This window comes from Phasianus colchicus, chromosome 8, assembly GCF_987193195.1.
Source record: "Phasianus colchicus chromosome 8, bPhaCol1.hap1.1, whole genome shotgun sequence".
NCBI classification, from domain to species: domain Eukaryota; kingdom Metazoa; phylum Chordata; class Aves; order Galliformes; family Phasianidae; genus Phasianus; species Phasianus colchicus.
The window spans coordinates 16691982-16712604 of record NC_143443.1 but is presented as its reverse complement, the minus strand read 5'-3'; the positions used below and the strand labels follow the sequence as shown (position 1 = coordinate 16712604).

The window sequence follows — 20623 nt, the reverse complement described above, 5'->3', positions numbered from 1 at the left end:
CTTTCTGAAGGAACTAAAACAACTTCTTTTATGACCATTTTGTTTTGTCTCTAGTTCCTTTAAAAATGTAACAGACTCTAACTCAGATATAACTAGAATAATTTGCATTAGTTCTAGTACTGAACAGATTTATGATATCTTGTGTATTCACAGGAAAGTCCCATCTTCAAAAGATTCCAAGGATGAACTGCTGAGCCTCAGAACAAAAAAGCCCTTTAAGATCAGGGTCAAGCAAGGCATTTAAATTCAAAAATAATAAATAAATCCATTTGGAAACAAAAGCCTATTGTATATTGCTTCTCCAGGAAAACCCATGGGTGGCTGAGAATTACTTGGGAAAACTTTGTGTAAATTAGTTCTGAATCATTCTCAACTGTTTCTCTTACACTGAAAAGAGGGATCTATAGAGGGAGAAAAGCATTTATGAGTTCACACAGGGTCGGGGAATATCTGGCATTCCAAATACAGAACTAGAAAATGTTCACAGTCGTTGGGATGCTGAAAAAAAGAATGAATGTCTTCCCTACTCACGACTCACGGAGGAACTGGGACACCCTCAGCTCCAGCTACAAATGATTGGGGGTGGGGAGCTAGAAAGTACAGAAGGAAGCACAAAATGCAGCAGTAAAAGCTCATGCAATTCAATGATTCAAAGGAACCAATTCCTGCTCTCTACTCCAAAGAGAAAAAATACAAAATGGAAAAATGACAATTTAAAAAAAATAATCAGTACCACTGTTCCCCATCAGACTTTGCTTTCTCTGCTACCAAGCTGACAAAGCCAACGTGAAGAGATCTCATGAAGAGTCTATTAGAAAACACAGACTTTCACCTAGGGATTCTGCAGCATCCTATAACATTATATAGAAACTAATCACCAAAATCCATAGTTATTTGCATTAGTTCAAAAAACTGTGAAAATATAAAGTTATATTATGGGTTTTCACAGTAACATGTATAGAAAAAAAGCTATTCTTTATTCTTAATGCTGAAAGCATATGCTAACAATTATCGCCACAAAAGCTATTTCAATTCTTCCAAGTTATACAGCAAACTAGACAGTAGGGACAGCTTTGAAACTCTGCACATCAGGTTCTTATTTACTTTGCTATCCTATGCTCAGGTTAAAATCATACACATCTGCTGAAGGCACTTTCTCCATCTCACGGAATTCTGGTAAAACTGATTCAGGTACCAAGCTGCTGAAGAGAAGAGGTACAATCTTGATTTGGTCCTTAGAATTTAAGAACTCCTTACTGAGATGTAAGAAGATTCTCAGACTCAGCAAGTTAAGGATGCAACACTAAGTCACACATGTGCCCAGCAGTGGTAACTGACTCAAAGCATGAGCTGGGTATTCATATTAATCAACAGACACTGTCCATGATTTTGTAGCCGGTGTTTACCTGCTATTAAGTAACTTTGTTCTTGTCCTGGAGCCTCTGAAACAAAGTATTCTGCCATTACTGTGAAGCCCAGTCTTGAACACCACACACATTAGATGATACAAGCAGCATGGTCATTGCTGTATGCATTATCGTGATTTTTCAAGCTTAGTTTTAATTTACCGCAACTTTGTGGAGGAGACTTGTCTGGTCTATAAAATATTGCATTAAATATCAAGCAAGTATTTTTCTTCTATCAATAGCTTCGCAAGTCACGTTTTTGAAAGCTTCCATATTGCATTTGAGATGGGTACTAAGGAGTGTAACTGAGCACGTACCTCTGTCAGAGCTCACAGAAAGAGAAGCCACAGGTCCACAGCTATGCTCTGGCCTCCTGGAAAAGAGAAAAGCAGAAAGTGTTATAGAATATAATAATCTAATGTACGGGTTAGAAAAATGAACTCTAAAATGGTCTCTAAGGAAAAAAAAAGAGAGAGAGAGAATAAATCACCAGTCTGCGCTGTGAGAAATTCTTACAATTATTTCTATCTACTCCAGTAGTTATTTTTTAAAAGCCAAAAATCACCATTTGTCTGTGAATCAGCTTTTATGAGTAAAGAGCCTCCATATCTATATAAAGCCAAAGCATCATCATCTGTGTTTATTATTCTGTAAAGAAAAACAGTGCCAAACTTCCTGCAACACCCACTTTAGCTCCTGAAATCCAGAGAATTGAATGTGCTACTGTTAGCATTTGGAGACAGGAATATGTTTTGATCTAATATATCAGACACAGGCTTGCAAGGTAACAAGAAGATATTGGATTCTATAGCAAGTTAAAATAGTGCCAAATATGTAGCCAAATACAGGATAACTTCTGTTCACCATCTTTAAAATCTTTCAGCAGTTCTAAACATCCTGAAAACGCCATGAAAGTTGGTAAATAGTTTAATTTTCCCAGCTCATGACATAAATCACAACCTGATTAACATTCTAACACTACTCTTACTTACATTGCATTTAACACCAAGTTACCTGTGAGACAGGAATAGGACAAAATTTCTCATGAACAGAGAGGTCTGCTTTGTAGCTACAGCCATTTCTATTAGGTCAGGTGTTTTGTTACTGGCCGAGGACACAGTTTGTGGATAAGCACATGTCAGGACACAGTGGGTGTGCCACAGAGCCAGCTCTATCCTGAGAGAAAGAATTATAGCACTGCTTTTCCATCCTGCAATGTCCCAGGGAAGCACACCCTCTTGTCTTTGCTTATCTCTTCCTGCAGGTCTCCCTAAGAATCTACTGGGAGAAAAGCTCCCCAGAAGGGCAGATCTGCAAAAGCTATCCAGATTTCAGTGCAATCTCAAATCTGTGGAAGATTTGTTTTCAAGACTTCTGCTCAAGCTTAAGTATAGGATTTTCCGACCTCATTAATGGGAACTCGCTTGCCCATTACTCCACTCACATAAGGCATTTCTCTACACGTTTTCAAGAGCAGGTGATAGCAAAAGGGAAGTTCATTCTCTGCTGCCATCACCAAGGACAGGAGATCAGAAATATGAGCAACTAGCAGACTTTAACTGCTGCTCTCCAAGCTCAGTGTGGATGATAAGTGCAGGGCCTATGCTCTGAGCTGTCACCTACCGCAGAACCTCAGGGTGAGGAGGATTTTGTGTTTGGATCATGATAAGAGAATATTTATCACTTCTGTATACACCCAGTGAAAAGCCGTCAGTTTGCAATAAAGAAGCAGGCACTTCTTGAAACTGAGAAGTTCCTCCCTGCCTCCTCTTTTGCTTTGTAAATGGTAGCCCAGTAGGATTGAGGAAAGACACCACCTCTTCCCCTGCAGCAAGTGCACAGTCACTCCAAAAGTAATACCTCCTATTTGTTTCCATGGAAACTACAACAGATACAACAGACAAATGGTGTGCCACCACTCTCCTGTCCTGCTGCTCCTTTCTCAGTTCCAGGATTTGTGCACTTGTTCGTATGTTCTTCCCAGTCAGTGAGGAGTTTTCCACTTCTCACAGTGCTGTTTTGGGGAACAAGTAAAATCCCCACCAACTTTCCTACCTCTTCTTCCCTGCTAGGAATCAATTCACCTCGCCACTTACATCAACTCAGAATCAAGGACTAATGAACTACACATACCTCACCCCTTTTCCCATCTCCTCAGTTCCTGAAGCTTATTCTTCTCATGATTTGAGACATCAGGCTAACCACACCAGATAGTGCAATCCATAACCATGCCATAACCTATATCTATAAAACATATACCTATAAAACATAATTTAATACCATAATACCATTAATACTCTAAAGCCTCTTCCACTGACAGATACATTTTTGCCTGCATGCCTCGCTTGACTGTTTGTCTTTCAGTAGCATTCAGCTTTTAATTTCTCACTTACTATCCATGGGGAGAAAAGTAATGCTAATCTACCCTATCTGTGGCAAGCTAAGATCCCTAAAGAAAAACTCTCAATAAATGAAAAAAAAGCACACTTGTATCCCTCTTTTCTATCTTGAACTTACTCTGGATCAAACCCCCCATCCAATGTCCACCTTTTAGTTATGGGACCAAACAAGCCCATTCATGTTCTCATTTGTATTACTCATGCTTTAATGGTATGGAAAACACAGAGATGCAACACTTTTTTTCTATATTAATTTATCAGAGAAAATACTGAGTGCAGATTGCTTGTAACGTGTCAGACTTGGACTGTTCACCTGCACAACAGCTTGTCGACTCAAATGCGCACTATCCTCAGACACATTCCACAAACAAATGTCTCTGGGAATAGAAACAATCTAACAAGAAAAAGTCAGACCTCTTTTCAGTAAAAACTCCTGGACGTTTTTGGCTAAAACACAGAGCTCAAAAACAGAGAAAGTGAAGTGAGATATGTATACCCTGATTCCAAGAACATTACTAAAGGAAAATGATGAAATTTCCATGCGCCTCAAGACAGCAAAATGCCCAAGTATGCTGAAGCACACATTATTCTGAAGAGCAGTAACAGTTACGGTGGCCATTAGATAAGTAACTCTGACATGAACCACTCTTATCTAACATTAATTTGGAGTTGTTCCCATTGGTTTGCCAAGGAGGAGAAAATCTTTGAGAGCCCTATTAAGTTAAATCACTAACATATGCTTCCTACGGATATCCTTGAGAATCAGGCATATATTGCAACTACATTCCTAGCAGCTAGAAGGGCAATAACAGCAAAATTAAATTCTGCTTTTAAATTGCTGATTTACAGCTTGAAGAAATCGTACCCAGGATGTTGCCCATTCCCTGCAAAATAGTCTGGTGAGGGCAAATATGAACACGTTTCCCTCCTGGCAAGCACAGCAGTCTAATTTGCTTATGTGAGAGCCGTGCAGCCTTCAGAGAGTTTGAGAAAAATAGAATAAAATAACTGAATTATTATATTTTAAATAAATAAAGTACAGAACACGCTGTCTGTCTGGGGCACTATTTTAGAGCACAATTAAATTTTCTAAATTACTAAAAAGTGTGGAAATATTTGGATCTTCAGGTATGAGTAGCAAATGTACACATCTTGGGTATCAAAAATAAAGATGTTGTGAAACTGGAAGTTGCTGGAGATACAATGAATAATCTGGGAAACCTTTCCTGCATCTTACACATAAACTTATCTTATTCATAACTACTCTACTTTATTGTCTCGTATCAAACCAACCTTTGCAGTGCTTAACTACTTTTGACCATGAGCTTTGAGCTTTTTACTCACATTATGATCAACCTCCATCCTGCCACCTCTGCTAAGCATATAAAATATGAACAAATCAGGATGCAGGGATGAGTGCCAGGCTGTTCAAAACTTTGGTCTTCATTATAACTGCATGCGGAGGAATTTTTTTACAGCAAGAGGAATCATTAGAATGTTGCATAAATATTTAAGTGATCACTCCTGAGCATTTCAAGCAAACTGTTAAGAGCCATGGGGGCTCAGGTTCTTCCAATAGGAGCTCCTGCCTTGTGAAACAGGTTCAGTGGCCTCTAGGAAGCTTGTACTATCCCAGACTGTTTTGAGCACCATTTCCAACTTAAGGTTTTAGACAAATTCTGGAATGACTGCATTTATTATCCCTTCCAGGAAAAGGCTAAGGTGAGATCTCTGGAATAAGCACTACAACTTTCTGGAGTTGAATTCTGTTGCTCAAGTATGATGACAAACATGCCCTGTATTGAAAACAAACAAACAGTGCCCGTATTGTATTGAAGCCCATGCTAGCAAGCAAAGAACATGTACATCCATCCTTCCACCCACGAGAGTTTAACATCAGTCAATTCTTGCAAAAATTAGTCAGGCACATCAAAGTTGCTGTGCCACTTACAGAAATATGAAGGCTGCCATTTTTCACACACTTTCTTGTGAAGGAAAAACATGCCCATCTCTGCACTGTGCATGATGCATTACAGACCCAGCATTAAAAAAACTTCAGTGTGGAGGAGCATGGAGAAAAGAGAGGGAATAGAAAACAGTGTCACAGCCTCTGCCATTTCTGAGTGCTTGTCCCTTTTAATCACAATGGAAAGCAGTCCCCAGGCAAGATACTGAAGGTTCAACTCGCAGCACAGAATGAAATCAAGTCATTTTCTCCAGCTTAGTCACTGACTTTCCACGCATCTCAAACAAAAAGCCAGGAAGAGCATTGAGGATTGCAGCAGCAACGGTTCTGCTGCCGAAAGGTCTTACAACAAACATGTCTTTGGAAAAAATGACTGTAGTAATGCAATGAGGAACAGAAGAACACAAAAGGAAGCTGATGACGAAAGGACACTTTCCCTCCACCTCTGGTACTGTAATCCTAGCAACCAGAGCTCTTCAAAAGCACGCGTAGGAGGATACTGGGAAGAAAGGGTAGCACTGTTTATAGTACATAGAAATAGAGCCTGCAGAAGTAGCCAAATGAGGAGAATAACCTTTATGCAAGAACAGAAGAGTGGAAGGAAATGGGTAGGTAAGGACAATTGTAGGATTTGTACTGTATAGAAGAGAATCCCTTCTAAGTAGGATGCAACGGAAAAGATGTTTCACCCATGGAGTTGAAAGAAATAACTCATCTGGAATAGGAACCTTTTAATGTTTGTTATCTGTGTGTCTGTTACAAGATGGGTTGTAGTATTTATAATACTTACTTACAATTAGCACTTTATCAGCTAAAAAGTCAAAGCATTTTGTACATCAATCCATTTAGTCTTAAGTCACCCTTATGAGATGCCTATCAGCCAAGACTGAAAGTCTGGTGTGAATCACAAATACTTTAAAGGGTTCTCAAAGTTTGAATGCTCAACACTTTCTGAAAATAAACTTCCTGGAATAAGTTTCTGTGTCACTCAGCCTTTCTGATATCCTGGCCATTTCCTCTTCACTACAGCAAACAAAATGAAGATGCAGAGGCACCAACTTGTTTAATAAAGACTTATTTGCAAACCTGAAAGAAAGCTGTTGGTTTTTCATCAGTTGTCAAGCACTACAGATCTCACTAGGAAAATTACAGCCCACCTGCAAAATGCAACAGAAGCTTGAAAATCTATTAAGAGGTATCTAATAAACCCCACAAGATTTCACACAAATTCCTACAAAAATCCATTGCGTTCATCTAGAGTACACACAGGCTCCTCTATGGACAGATTAAGAAAAGCTGTCTGCTTGCTGACCTGCTTAAGAATTAAATTAATGACCCAGTCCACAAGCATGGAAACACCTTCCTAATTAAATTGCCTCAAGTCAGAGTGAGAAATGCATGCACAACCCATATTTACTTATTTCTTAAACAAATGGGCACTTTTTTCTGCATTTATTTCTGTGTGGACTCCTTCTCCATGGCACCAGCAGAGCTGATCCAGGCTGCCACTTACCACTGATATTTATCAGTGGGTTTTTTTGTGCAAAGATGTCCACAAATAAAAGCAAGCCTGCTGGCAACAGGGTTACATCAGGTACAGAGGGGATCAAGATCTAACAAAATGAATTTAGAGTCCACATACAGAAAAAAAAAGTTCAAAACCACTTATTTACACTGACAGTATATTAATTATTGGCCTGCAAGTAATTCCACTAAGACTCTTTACACAATCTAAATATTCATATCATTATTTGGTGCTATCAGAATAACACCTAATTATCTGGAAATGAAAACTGCAGCAAAGCAAAAAATAAACAAAAATAAACTAAGCTAAAGTGAAAAAAGACTTGACAGAGCTCTGAGAAGCATACAGAAAACCCAAGCACATTTCACCACTACATTTTTTTCATGTTGTTTCCAACTGATTTTTTTGACGCTGGAATTGGCTTTTAATAGATGCAAAGGAGATAAATGTCTCATTACCAAAAATAAATCCGTCTGTTAAGGATGGCAGAAAGAGGCACAGGCACTGCACTGCCTATTATGGCATTAAGCAACAGATTTCACTCCCTCTGCTACATGCCCATTAATTAAAAATTTGACAAGCTTTTCCAAAGAATTTCTGAGCTTCTTTAGTCCTCTTTAATTCATCCATAACTCTTTGTATATATAAACATGTCAGGCCTGAACAGAAGTAGGACATGCACATAGTTCAACACAGAATTCTTTTCCTATTGAAACACAAATACTGGTAAAGAAACAGTAACAGGCAAAAGGGGAATAATGCAAGATATTAACGCAATGAAACAAATGTGCCTGCAATTCCCTGTCCAGTCACCAGATGAAGCTGCTTAAAGCACCAGCACCAATATGTTTATCTGCCTTTTTGACCACAAAGACCTCCTCTGTCAGTGCCAGAACTGCATGCAGCGGCTCCCAGTGAGTTGAATCACTTTGCATCGCAGCCTTGCATGAACACAAGACACTGCTGTAATAGGAAATGGTTGCTTGCTCTGCACTAACAGCGTGCTGCACACAGCCACGATGCAGCAAGGCTTTTGTTCTCTTTGCAGTGTGTTGGCTCTGTAACATTCCTTCCCTGTGGTCAAGCAGAGTAACCACTGCCTTCTTGCTACTGGTGTAATATGGGCAGATGTCTGTCAAACACATGCGTGCACAAAGACATACTCACTGATTTTTGTCTTTTCTTCTTCTTGTTCTTTGATGAGAAAAAAACCCACAAAAACATTATAGAGCAAAACTGCACATCTGTGCCATCAGAACTGCTCCTGTTCAGTCTGTTGTTATACTTACATCAAACAGCCTGGAAAGAAAAATTGGTTGGCTATTGCTGCTTAGATGGTGCAAAGGCAGATGCAAACATAAGAACTGAAGTACAGCGGAGCTTCCACACCATCACACACCAGTGTTATCCTGTGCTTTACTCAGCTGTTCTTCTGTCCTTTAATGCAAATCCAAATGAAACGATTCCTTTCTGGCATGCAGGAGGGCGAGATAGCCTAATAGGTCTCCACCACCTCTAAGCAATCTCTGCCTTGCATGGCTTGTTTTATTGACTTATCTCTCTGGCGGTTCGTGGGCAGAAGCACGTGCCTCATACAAATGCCAGGACCTCTCTCGCTTCATGATGCTACTGTGCAAGTAATCAGAATTAAAACAAAGCCCATCATTTTATTTCTAAAGGATTAACTCTACATTGCCACACATCATTTTTCCAGGTACAGACAAAAGGTTTGACAACACCATCCCAGAAGTATTTTATTAACCACTGTAGCCCTTCCACTTTCAGGGCCATGGGTCTACTGCTCCTGATACACCAGTTAACGTAGAGCAGGATTATAACCCCTACCTTAGGGAGCACCCATGGCTTTGTAAAGTTAAAATCATTTTGCTTGCTTACACTGAAGAGTTAGGAGAGATTATGAGAAGGATACAATGGGTAACATATGGTACTCTCCTGGCTTCTCATGGGAGGGATTGGTTTTTCAGCAAAATATGAATTACTGAGGGAAATAATTACTAGTTTTACAGAACTGCATTTCCTGAATTAGATTAAAAACAAATAAAAAGCCTTGCTGAAAGCACAATGGATTCTGTCTAGTCCATGCACTCCCACAGCAGACTTTGCCATTAATAGTTAGAAACTTTGCTAACGAAATATTCCAGTGCAAGTCCAAAATGATTATCTAATATAAAATCTTGCTGTTGCCAGTATAAAAAAAAAGGGGGGCGGGGGGAGGGGGAAAGAAAATAAAAGAAAAAGCAAGCAGATTTAGGCTAGACAAGGAAGAGACTTGTTAAGAGGCTGGTATTTCTGAGATCTGTCAGAAGTCCTCAGCTAATAAGAAAGGCGATGGCTATGTGTGTTCAAATTACACCTTAAGGAGTCACTACAGCACTGATACCAAACCTCCGTGTTTATTAACACTACCTTTCTGATTAAAAGTGCAAACAATGAAACTTGTACCACTAAGCACAAGGGGGAAAAAAAAAAAATCAACCCTTTACTTAGAAAAAAACTTACTATATGTCTCAGCGTTAAGTGTCTGCATGAGATTCCTTTCTTATGTCTACCACCCAGGAAGCAGCAGCAGCCTGATTTTTAATGTTTAACCATGTTAAAATAATGACCAAGCAAGCTGTAGTTTGGGAAGTTAAGCAGCAAAATTTAACTACAAGAAAGGAAAGTCTGCTTTCAGTGCTTGGAAGTGTTCCTGACTTTTTGCAGTGAGAACATTTAGTAGTTCATGTTAATATTTAACTCTGTGTTTTTCCAGTACTCCACCAGTTTTCCTCCAGGGATGCAGAGGAAGGCAGTGGCATAACTGAACTGTTACTTTACTTCAAAAGCAAAAAGGGAAATGGCGACTAATCATAGAAAACAGAAAACAGCTGCAGAAAATACATGAAAGAAGAAAAAAGTTTCTCAAAAGAAACTTTCTGTAGATTGCATCAGAAGTACGTCTTAACTAATAAACATTTCACACAGACAATAAATGATGAAAAGGATGTAAATAAAAATTGTCATCTGACCTCTTCACTGATATTTGGAAAGTGATGGTACTGCCTGACTCGGTCACTTAGTCGTTCTGAACCAGGTTAATTTTGAGAAATCCTTCAATTGGTTGCCAGTGAGTGTCTGTTCCTATCTTTAGCCACCTCTTCAAGGCTGCTCCAGCTTTCAGGGTAAAGCAAAACAAGCTCATTTAATGATGTTCTGGCCCTCCTCTTTCAAGTCATTCTTACTGTCTAGTTTCTGTAATCTTGTTATGAGACACTCCTTCCTTCTGCCTACCCATTTTTTACTTCTTTCTTCCTGAATGCTTTCCAAGTCCATTTCCTTGATTTTTGAGTTAGTAAGAAACAGGGCTTTCAAATTAAATGCTGAAAGGAATCCATCCACACTCACGGTAAGCCATAAGGAAAAAACCACTAGGTGTTCAGAGATGGCAATATCTGGTTCCCTCTGGTGAACACTCACTCTGCATCCTCCCTTGTGCCCCACTGCAGGAGCATAGGCAAACAAGACAGTCACAGCCCCATTCTTCAAGCCCACTGCTCGAAAGGACACCGTGCTGACAGCTCTAATGGAAATCACTGGTGCCTCGGAGTGGCCGCCACTTCCAAAAGGCAAGAGACATGTTGCTTTGGTACGTAGATGGCTCTGGATTTAAAAAGATTTTAATGTTAGAAAACATGATGAGTGAATAAACGATGGAGTGTATTTTCCAGATGCAAATTTTGCTGTAATGAAACACAGAAGGAAAGCCAATACTCCTGCAGACAGTAAAAAGCTCACTGTGTCAGAGCATTCTATCCTTCCACCATTCTGTTTGATACTTCTTAAGTGGGAAGTGTTCTGCAGCCTTTCACACTTGACCTCTTAATTAAAGCACAGTTAAATTAATATCTCAGACATGATATATCCTTTATCCATCTATATCAGTAATTAAACTAATTCTCAAGGGAATGAGACCATTTGTTATGTGTGATGTAACTTAAGCTGGGGTATTCCAAAGAAAGAGAAGGAGCTGATGTTATAAATGCAGTCATTTATATTTTAAAGAGCGCTATTGTAAATGAAAGAACACCACCTGTGATGGCTTGAGGCAGCCCCCAGTCAAATGAAATCTTTTGTGTCACCTGTGGACAGCACATTGCATATGGCCTCCCTACCTCCAGCTGCAACAATGAATAAGTAAGTGGCACAGGAGACAGACTTTATGCATTCTCCAACCCCACAATGATAGAATGAAAATCCACTCTCAAAACCAATGGAACTGTATTTAAAAGTCATTTCATATTACTTCTACGTGAAAAGTAGGACAGATCAAAGCAAGTCTAAGGTTTTTTTTTTTGTTTTTTTTTTTTTAATGGGCAATACATTCTGTTTGTTTTGCATTTGTGGAAATCCTGGAAGTAGAACACCTTGACTCGTGACCGAGACAATCACAATACAAACAAGTGAATCATCGTGTAGAAAGACTACATGTAATCAAAGTTAACTAAGAACTAGTTTAATATGTGAAAAAGAGCAATCATTGGGATCAAAACTTCTACAAAATATTTACTGTTCCTATTACAGCAGTTCTAAATATGGGCTCTGTCATCCAAGTACCAGCAGCAATACAAGAAAATAATTTCACCTTAAGGTAAAAGAGAAAGTTGCAGCTTCCTTGGTACAATGGCAGCCAACTGTGTGAGAAGCACAATCAGCTGCCCCGGTGGGAACAAGCTGAGTGTAAAACAACACCCAAACAGAGCAGAAGAAATCTAATCCTCTCTTTGTGATGATGTATAAATGACAAAGTAATGTGAAATAAGTCCTAAAAAGTAACAACCAAAGAGGTAGAGAAGATATGTGAAGTGCTACAATAGCACAGAAGGCAAAACCCATTCATTTAAGAACAAGACTGATTTGCTGACATCTTCTCTGATGCCAGCTTGAGGATTTGAATTCATGCTGGAAGCTGAAGCACAGAATGCACTGCTGCAGCAGGCAAATCTGGGCCTTGCTCAAAGGCCACAAGTATGAGCCCTGTGCAATTGTCCAAGGTGTATCTGTTGAGAAACAAGGTCCAGCAAAGGTCTGCTCTCCTGCAGAGTGAGAGGAAACCTTTTCTGAGAAGTTGTCTGGGCTGCAGATGAGCATCCTGAGCATCAGAGGTTTCTCCCAGATGTCTTCTTCGCCTAGGGTTTAAATGCACAGCTTTCAGGTTATAAGCACCTAGCATTTTTCAGTGAGAAAGAGAGCAGAAACCTCTCCTAAGTCTCACACCTATGGTGGGATTAGAAAACCACAACACACAAGACAGCACTGCCTAAAGCAGTTTTTCTGGATGAAGGAAAGAGAAACCACACAAAGTCCTTTTGGCACAGGCAATAAAGGTTACTGCGTTGTTTTGTTCCACTTCTATGTTTTGGCATTGAGGCCATCCCTCTTGAGTTTAATATAAAAATCAGGCATCAAAATGTTTCTTATAAAATTGTGAATATGACAATCAAAACAGTTAAAAAACAAATTCCAATGGCAAAGATTTTTAAGATTATATTTCTACTTTGAAGTCCTCAGCTTTAAGTCTTTAAAAACAAAACTCTACCCCTATGTTCTTTATGTCCTTTTTGTTCCTCTACTGCTGCTAACTCAAAAAGCAGAAGCACTCTCACACAGCTTCCTCCTTCCTTATATTAAAGGAGCTGCTGCTGAGCTCCTTAGAAGTCTACTCTACACTGAAGCATAATTGTCTCTCAGGCGTTTACTGAATAACAGCCACCTCTCCAATCCTCAAGGGAAACATATCCATATCTGCCACTGGTATTAAGCATCAGACTGCTTACTGCAGCCTAATCAAAGACTGAGAAATAGGCTCAGCAAACTCAGCCTTGCATATCTGAGAATGCCTCTATCTCTGCTCATCCAGATTTTAGCACACAAAACAAGTCACTGTAGTTGCTGTGACTTCTGCACCAACTTACCAAAATATTAAGTCCAAACAACATGAAAAAGAATATTTAACTTCTGATCTATTTCAGCTTTTCCTTAGCTTAGAAGAGAAACCAAGTGAGAATCACAGAGCAGCCTTCTTGGCTTCCCTACAATTAATCTTTAAAATATTGCTAAGGAAATAAGATAGCTAAATGATCATTGTCTTAAATATATACTGATCATCTTATAGCACAGCCAGTTTATTCCAGTTCTGCTATGTAAAGCATCACAGACTGAGCACATGACAGATAAAATAATCAGAGGCATTCAGTTGTGAATAAACAAGGCCAGAGCAGAACATGAATATAAGAAGGGAGGATTTAAAACCTCTTTAAGCAGATTGCTATCATCGCATGGAAGGCAAAATTGAGTGGGCAAGTTCCCATTGTATCCAGGGCACCATCTGGAAAATGAAGAGAACATTTTTAGAAGTAATTAAGATAACTTATTGTGATATTAACAGCATTAATTGGAGTATATATAGGCTCAAAAGACCAGATCCTCATCTGGTACAGTGAAAGTATCTTCTCAAGCAAATGGCATTACAACACTTTATAACATAACACCATAACACCCACACTAACACAAAATTTTACTTCTCTTCCTTCTGCTTTCATTTGCAAACACTGAAATTTCAAGCCATTAGATACCTGAGTTTCTCTCCATTATAGATCCTGTAGGATCCAACATCTCCACTCAAAGCAGTATTACTCCGGATTTACACTATTGCCATTAAGCATGAGATGCCATATCTTTGCTACATGAGGTACTGTAACTAACTCTTTGTGCTGTTTCAGGTATCAATCCTCAGTACAAACGCACCAGCAGTACTGTACAGACCACACAACCCAGACCTTAAACTTGCAGATTTGACTCATCAGCACACAATGGAAATGTACTTGTGTCAAGAACTGACATATTTCTTTGTCTGTCTTCTGGCAGAGTCAATTACTTGCCACTTCTAAGAAAACTGTATGAATTATACCCCAGGAAAATGCAGGAAATTGTATATCACAGCACTGGGACATTCAGCTCAAAAAGTTTATATGCATGAGCATGAACTGGTGGTAAATAATCACATTTAAAGGAGATTTTGGAGGAAAAGACTGCAATAATGCACAGAAATAAGCAAAAATTTTTTTCACTATGGAAGAACATTTGAAACTTTCAAATGTGAAATACCACAGTGAAACATGCTCCTAAAACTTCCAGCATATAGTGGCAATCACAAACCATGAGACAGTTTAATAAATAAAGATGAATTTCAGTGGTTTGAATTAGGCAGTATAGAAAAAGGTTATAGATAATTAAACAGAAGATGACTTGCTTTCCATTTGTGTACAGATGGAAAACTGCTTTGACTTCACTGGAAGTAACATGCTGTAAAGAGCAAAATTTGTTTATCTAGCGTGCCCAGAGGATTTAGCTCCCAGCAGGTGCTTCTGACTTCTACTAGAAGCATCCTCAAAGATGCTGGGAATGAAAGGAGAATAATGCACCAGGAAACATCACTATCTCCATCCAGAGATATGGGAACGCATTAGATCTGAAGCCACAAGAACATTTCTGCTCTGTGAAAGAAGGCAATAGAGCAAGGGACAGTAAGTCGTTGACTTGAGAAACTCTCCCGGAAATTCTCTTGGAACCAAAAGGGTCCAAGCTGTTCTGAGGCTGCAGCGAGACAAGGGCAACTCAGAAAAATCAGGCCTATCATCACAGGACAAGACCACACTCCTGCATACTGTCAGGGACATACCATTACACTTTCAGGCTATCACTTGTGTTAGCCTCCCGATACCCAAATCCTACTGTGGTGAGAACAGCACAGTACAAAGAGACATCATGTTCAGGTCCCTGGAGAGGGCTGTGGGACCCACACCAGAGACAAGCTACAGAATGGAGAAAGCTTTTGCAAGTCTCTGTTATCAGACATACTTGTACTTCTAGTGGGCTTGGGTTTGTTATGAGGGTTTTTTTGAAAGAGAGGGCATTTGTTCAACAATAAAGCTAAATGCTAAACTTAGGCTGAGGGCACTGAATTCAGCACAATCTACTGTGGAAAGGACAAATGGCATCCCATGCAAAGGGGCAGGGGACCAGGAGGGCTACAACTCTTCAATTACAGAGGGATAACATTCCTGGAGACATATTTCTGCAGATTAAATGAGAGAGAGTTGCAGGTACATGTACTCTTCAGTCATCACTGCAACCAACAGTTAGATTCCAGTTAATCATTACCTAGGGGTGGCAATATCATCCACCATTTCTATCAGAGCCAACAGCTTAGGGACCTCCATGCAATTCACAGTCTTGCTGCCACTTAGAGGCTGCCAGAAAATGAAAATTATGATTGCAAAATAGCAGTATTTTTCATTAAAATCCCAAGGTGTTAATTACATAAGTAGTCTTATACGCTACACTTCACAACCTCTCCCCAGGAAACTTGTTAGACTCTTTTAATAATGCACAAGCATCATCTTATTCCCATGAAATGGAAGAAATCCTGTTCAGTACAGCCACAGATGTCACCGCGAGGTGTTCCTGCACAAAGATATCAGGGATCAGCTTCTACATATACCCAGTGGCAGAAACTGGCTTTTATTACAGTTGCACGTCTGACGATATCAGAAAGGATAAAATATTTCATGGGGACAAGGGCAACAGTGCTCCATTCAAGGGCTTGTCATCGCTTCTGATTAGGAGCTCCCGAACGCACAGCCTGTTGTCACTCTGGAGATGCAAGGAAAATAGCACCAGCCTCACTTGCAAGTGAGAAATAAAACAAAAAATTGAAGGAGAAGAAAAGGAGGGAAAAAAAGTTATCCAAATTTTAAAAAGCAAGGCTGCTGTGCAGTCACACTTCCACAGTCAGGAAGAAAACACTTCTAGCCTCCATTAGGTGCTGACTATACAGACTCTAATGGATGAAGAGCATTTTCTCATTTTTTGCAGCTCTGTTTTTCACACAGTTTACATTTCATTAAGGTATATAAAAGAGCTGAAGGACAGAGAAAAAAGAGCTGAAGGACAGAGAAGCAGAAGCAAGTACATTTTCCCCTCCTCAGCCTAGTAATTCCTGCCTCATTTCAACCTTCTGTAGCTACTGGATATTACTACATGTTCCCTCAGGAAGTTAGGGCAGCCCTAATTAGTCTGCGATAATGAAAGATATCTTTTACCTGCATATCCTTTTCACCACATACTGAAGGCCATCGGAAATTTTCACAAACTAAATTATACAGGGATGTGACCCCGACCAGCTGTGCCTACACTCCTGTTAGCCCTAGTGGCCCACAGCCACCAGCTGGGACTACCAACTAATAACCCAGCCATGCTGACGGGGAGAGGCCACCAGGCAGCAATTAAAACATCAGTAGCTATCACCACTGTGAGCACTAATGCAACTGAGGGAAGAGAAATGCTACTGGAAATAAGGTGGGCAATTTCTGTATTACAGCTAAATAAGAAATAGAACGATAAAGAAAATGTAGTCTAAGTCTACCAGCTTTTAGTTTAAAAGCTAAGAAAGTAAAGGTCTTCCCTAACTGCACCCACATATCTCTTTCAAGCATTTTGTGCTTGAACTGAAGAACATAACTAGATCTTATTTTTAGAGCTGAAGTACGCAGGAACATATCTAATTTAGTTACAGTTCAAATCCATCACCCAGAACTTCATCATCACACCCACACGGACACCTGCAGCTGGCATTCAACAGGAAGGAGGAAGGTTCCATCCTGCACCGTGATCGATTCCATCACAATCAAAGGGACTGCCAAACACCAAGATTGCTGGCAGGAAGACAGTGGCAAGGCTTCAGTGCTAAAGATCATATTGGTTTTATTTCATAAGGGACAACCTAGGGTGAAGGCTGAAGAGCTGACTTCAGATTTATTTGAAGGAATATTTCTAAATAATTTGGACAAATCATTTAATCTCTTAGTGCCTTCTACACTGCAATTCAAAATTTAAGAGTAGCATTACTGTTCTGCCTTGCAGGAATCCAATATCTTATTCTGCAAGGCAATGGCAGCTTAAGTCTAAATCAACAGAACAACCTAAGTTGTACTCCTTCTTGTCAGCACAATGCAAACTCTAGAACAATGCACAGAAAGGCAATTTGTAATTGTAAGTAAAGTTTCCATCTTTAATATTTTTTTCTTCTTCCTTAAAATGAAAGAGCACCAAGCCTCTGACCACTGCATGAAAAAGGGTGCAGAGTACTCACCCAGGGCAAGCTGGTGATCCTGGGCACCTGGAGCTCAGAGGGGTTTCAGTGCACGTCGCCCCAAGGCAGGGACTCTGGGAAAAGGCAATTCAGCAAAGACAAACAGCAAACCAGACTGGCACCCAGAGAGGAAATGTGTTTGGCAGGTAGGATCCTGTCAACATTTTGTCAAAATTGAGCTCTCTCTGCAACACATTTCAATTTCAAGGAATTGGTGACTTGCTAAATATATTGCATTGGAATTTTTCCAAAACATTGCAGTCACTGGAGCAAAACTGTAATGTTCTTTAGTATGTATCAACATTATTTAAGTTTCAGATAGCATTGATCAGTTTAACAAGAAGAGCTCTGACGATCAGAACATTTCTTGGTTTCATGCACTAGCTAAAAATGCTCATTCTAGTGAATGATATTTAGGTACAACTTGGGTAATCCGAGTTTTTGTTTTTCTTAAGCTGATGGCGTATATCTTGCCTGGCGGGAGTCCATCTCAGCTAGAATTTCCTATGTTTTGCTTTGGGACCATCTGAATAAAAGAGGTACTTACTGTTCAATATCTCAAATAAAAAGGCTTCAACTCTTTCATAGGATTTAAACCACAACTGACTCAGCTATGCCATTAAAAAAAAACAACAAACAACAGCAACACAATGAAAAGCTTATTTGATGTTAGAAGGACAAGATATTCCCCGTGGAAACACATTCAGTACTTTGCTAGATAGATATAACCAAATTCTAGTGACAATGAAGAAGCTACTGTAACAGTACTACAAAACACAACTTTTTGCAACATATATATGCTTGTCCTAACTCCTTAGGTCATTACAGTTCTGCCACTCAGACAAAATATTTTTCCCTTTTATTTAAACTGTTGTAGTTGCTTGGTGATTTGCCACTAAACGCACCAAAGTCAATGTGATTTGTTGAGTTAATTTAACTTATAAAGAAACATCCTCCCCTGAGTAAGCTCCTAACAATATTTTGTCAAGCGTGTACTGCTGTATGAAGAATTTGGAGTGTTACACTTGCTCAGAAAAAGTTCTCAAAGCCACGATGCCTGAACTCATTTTGCTTCACTATGTATATTTTATGGTATGCACAAGACAGATAGATCTGTTGCATGGCTAAAAGTAAAATTATCTTTACGTAATGAAATATTTTAAAAAATCTTGCAAAATTGATTCTAACAGCACAGCCACAATTCAACCCATAATTTCATCTGTACTGTGACTGTGCACACACAGTAATGCATATGCTCTAAATACACTGCAAATTGAGCCAGTGCAGCAGAAGTCAAAGGACTTCACAGATGAAGGTGTTTTTTTGTTAAAAAATACAATATATTCAGCTTCCACTGCTGAGTTAATATTGCTGAGCTCATACAGCATTTTACTTTAAGAGTGGCATTGTTGATAGTTAACAGGTAGTTAAGTCTTAGATTCAGGATGTAGATGTCAAATTAAGTGAGAATAAAACAAATGGAAGATATTTGAGCCAAAACTGGATAAAGGGAAGTTGAGTAGAAGTTATTGCTACAATTTAAGAGTGTGAGAAATCACTCAACAATGTCATAAAGAAGAATTACACTATATTGTTTTAGGCCAAGGGAAAATTGCTTTCCACTTCTTCTCAAGCTTACGCTTCATTATTTTATTCTTTAGCTAGGCTGAAGGTAAGGGTATTTTTCTTTGGTCACAGACAAAATGCATTTGCCCTAAAATGACTGGCTGAACTATAAAATTCTGGGGGCTGGAATGAGATTTACCTTGAGATTTATTTTGTTCAGAGCCTAAGAAAGGGAAGCAGTGATCCTGACTGTACCCTACTGCCAATGCTGTAATACAAAAGATAAAAAATTGCCCCCTGTCCAATTGATACTGAATCACAGTTGGCTACATACTAAAATTTCTTAGCCTACCTACAAAAGTCGGTAACTGCCTGAATGTCATATGAAGCTATACACTGAACATTCCTGATCAAAACTTGCATACTGATATACTGAATGCATACTGATGTTCTGCCTAGTTCACAAGACCCAGTTCCGGACATCCCACAAAGAAGAAATTCTGGCAATGTTAACTATGGCTAAGAGCTGAATTAATGATGGGAACCTAAAATGCATTTAGACAGTTCTCTTTACAAAGAAACAGGATGATAGGACAGTTTGCTTTATTAAACTTGCCTGCCTCTTTAGATCCATGGAATCAGAACCAGGAACTTGGAGGAACGGTTCTACTGGGAGATCCAGATTTGCCCTTATGATATTTGTCCACACTATGTAAAATTGACATAATGTAGAGACCTAGTGAAATGGCTAATAAACAAAGAGGACATCAGTGATGAAATCAAGTCTTTAACTTCATTTAGTACAGTAGTTAAAAGACAGCTTCAGCTTTTCTTCGTAACTATGAGGTACTGGATCCATCAAATACAGGAGGTACAGTACCTTTTCATCCTTACCAGCCTTTGTTGACATCCAGACTGCTCTAAAAGACAGCTTATAACTTTGCTCATTCTAGACAAGGAGCAGACGACCTGAGAAAAAACACATAAGCTAGTGCCAAAATTAGGCCCTTTTCCTTTGACTTGGTCTCTAGTGAGAAAAGATCCAAGACAACAAATAAAGTTAAATACCATTTCCTAAGTCTGGATCTTGTTCTGGGCACTACACAAAGAATAATATCCACAGATCTTTACAACAATGGGGCTAGGTTTTGGTTTATTTGTTTGGTAGTTTTGTTTTGTTTTAAAAAGCTGTTTTTTTCCACGATACAAAGATTTCCCACAGCACATATTGAGGTATCTGATCAAAGCTTTAGACTCTTATTTTACAGTCCCTGTCTCTTGTTTGTGAGCTCATCTCTCTGGAAATTAAGCTACAAAAAAAAAAAAAAAAAAAAACACTGAAAAGAACAAGATGTTACAAAAGAACTTGCATGAAAAGCAATTTTGCTTGAAGTGTTTTAAATCTAAACAGCTTTTCATTCTGACTCCCCAACAAATCATTTTCGTTCATGTTTAATTAAAAACAAAAAACAATACAACTGTTCAAGGGGGATTATTATAGATGAATTACTACTGCCAATGAATCATTCAAGCTTTCAAGTAGGAAAGCAC

General features: G+C 39.1%; 1 protein-coding gene across 2 annotated transcripts in view; it reads right to left on the bottom strand.

The window, feature by feature from the left end:
• Positions 1–1723: 1723 nt before the first annotated feature.
• LOC116235098 (uncharacterized) overlaps positions 1724–20623 on the bottom strand; it is a 114871-nt gene continuing 95971 nt past the window's right edge. For both annotated transcript variants that reach the window (XM_090145080.1, XM_090145077.1), the window contains one exon: positions 1724–1779. The gene's annotated coding sequence lies outside the window, so the exon portion shown is untranslated. The remainder of the gene's footprint in view (positions 1780–20623) is intronic.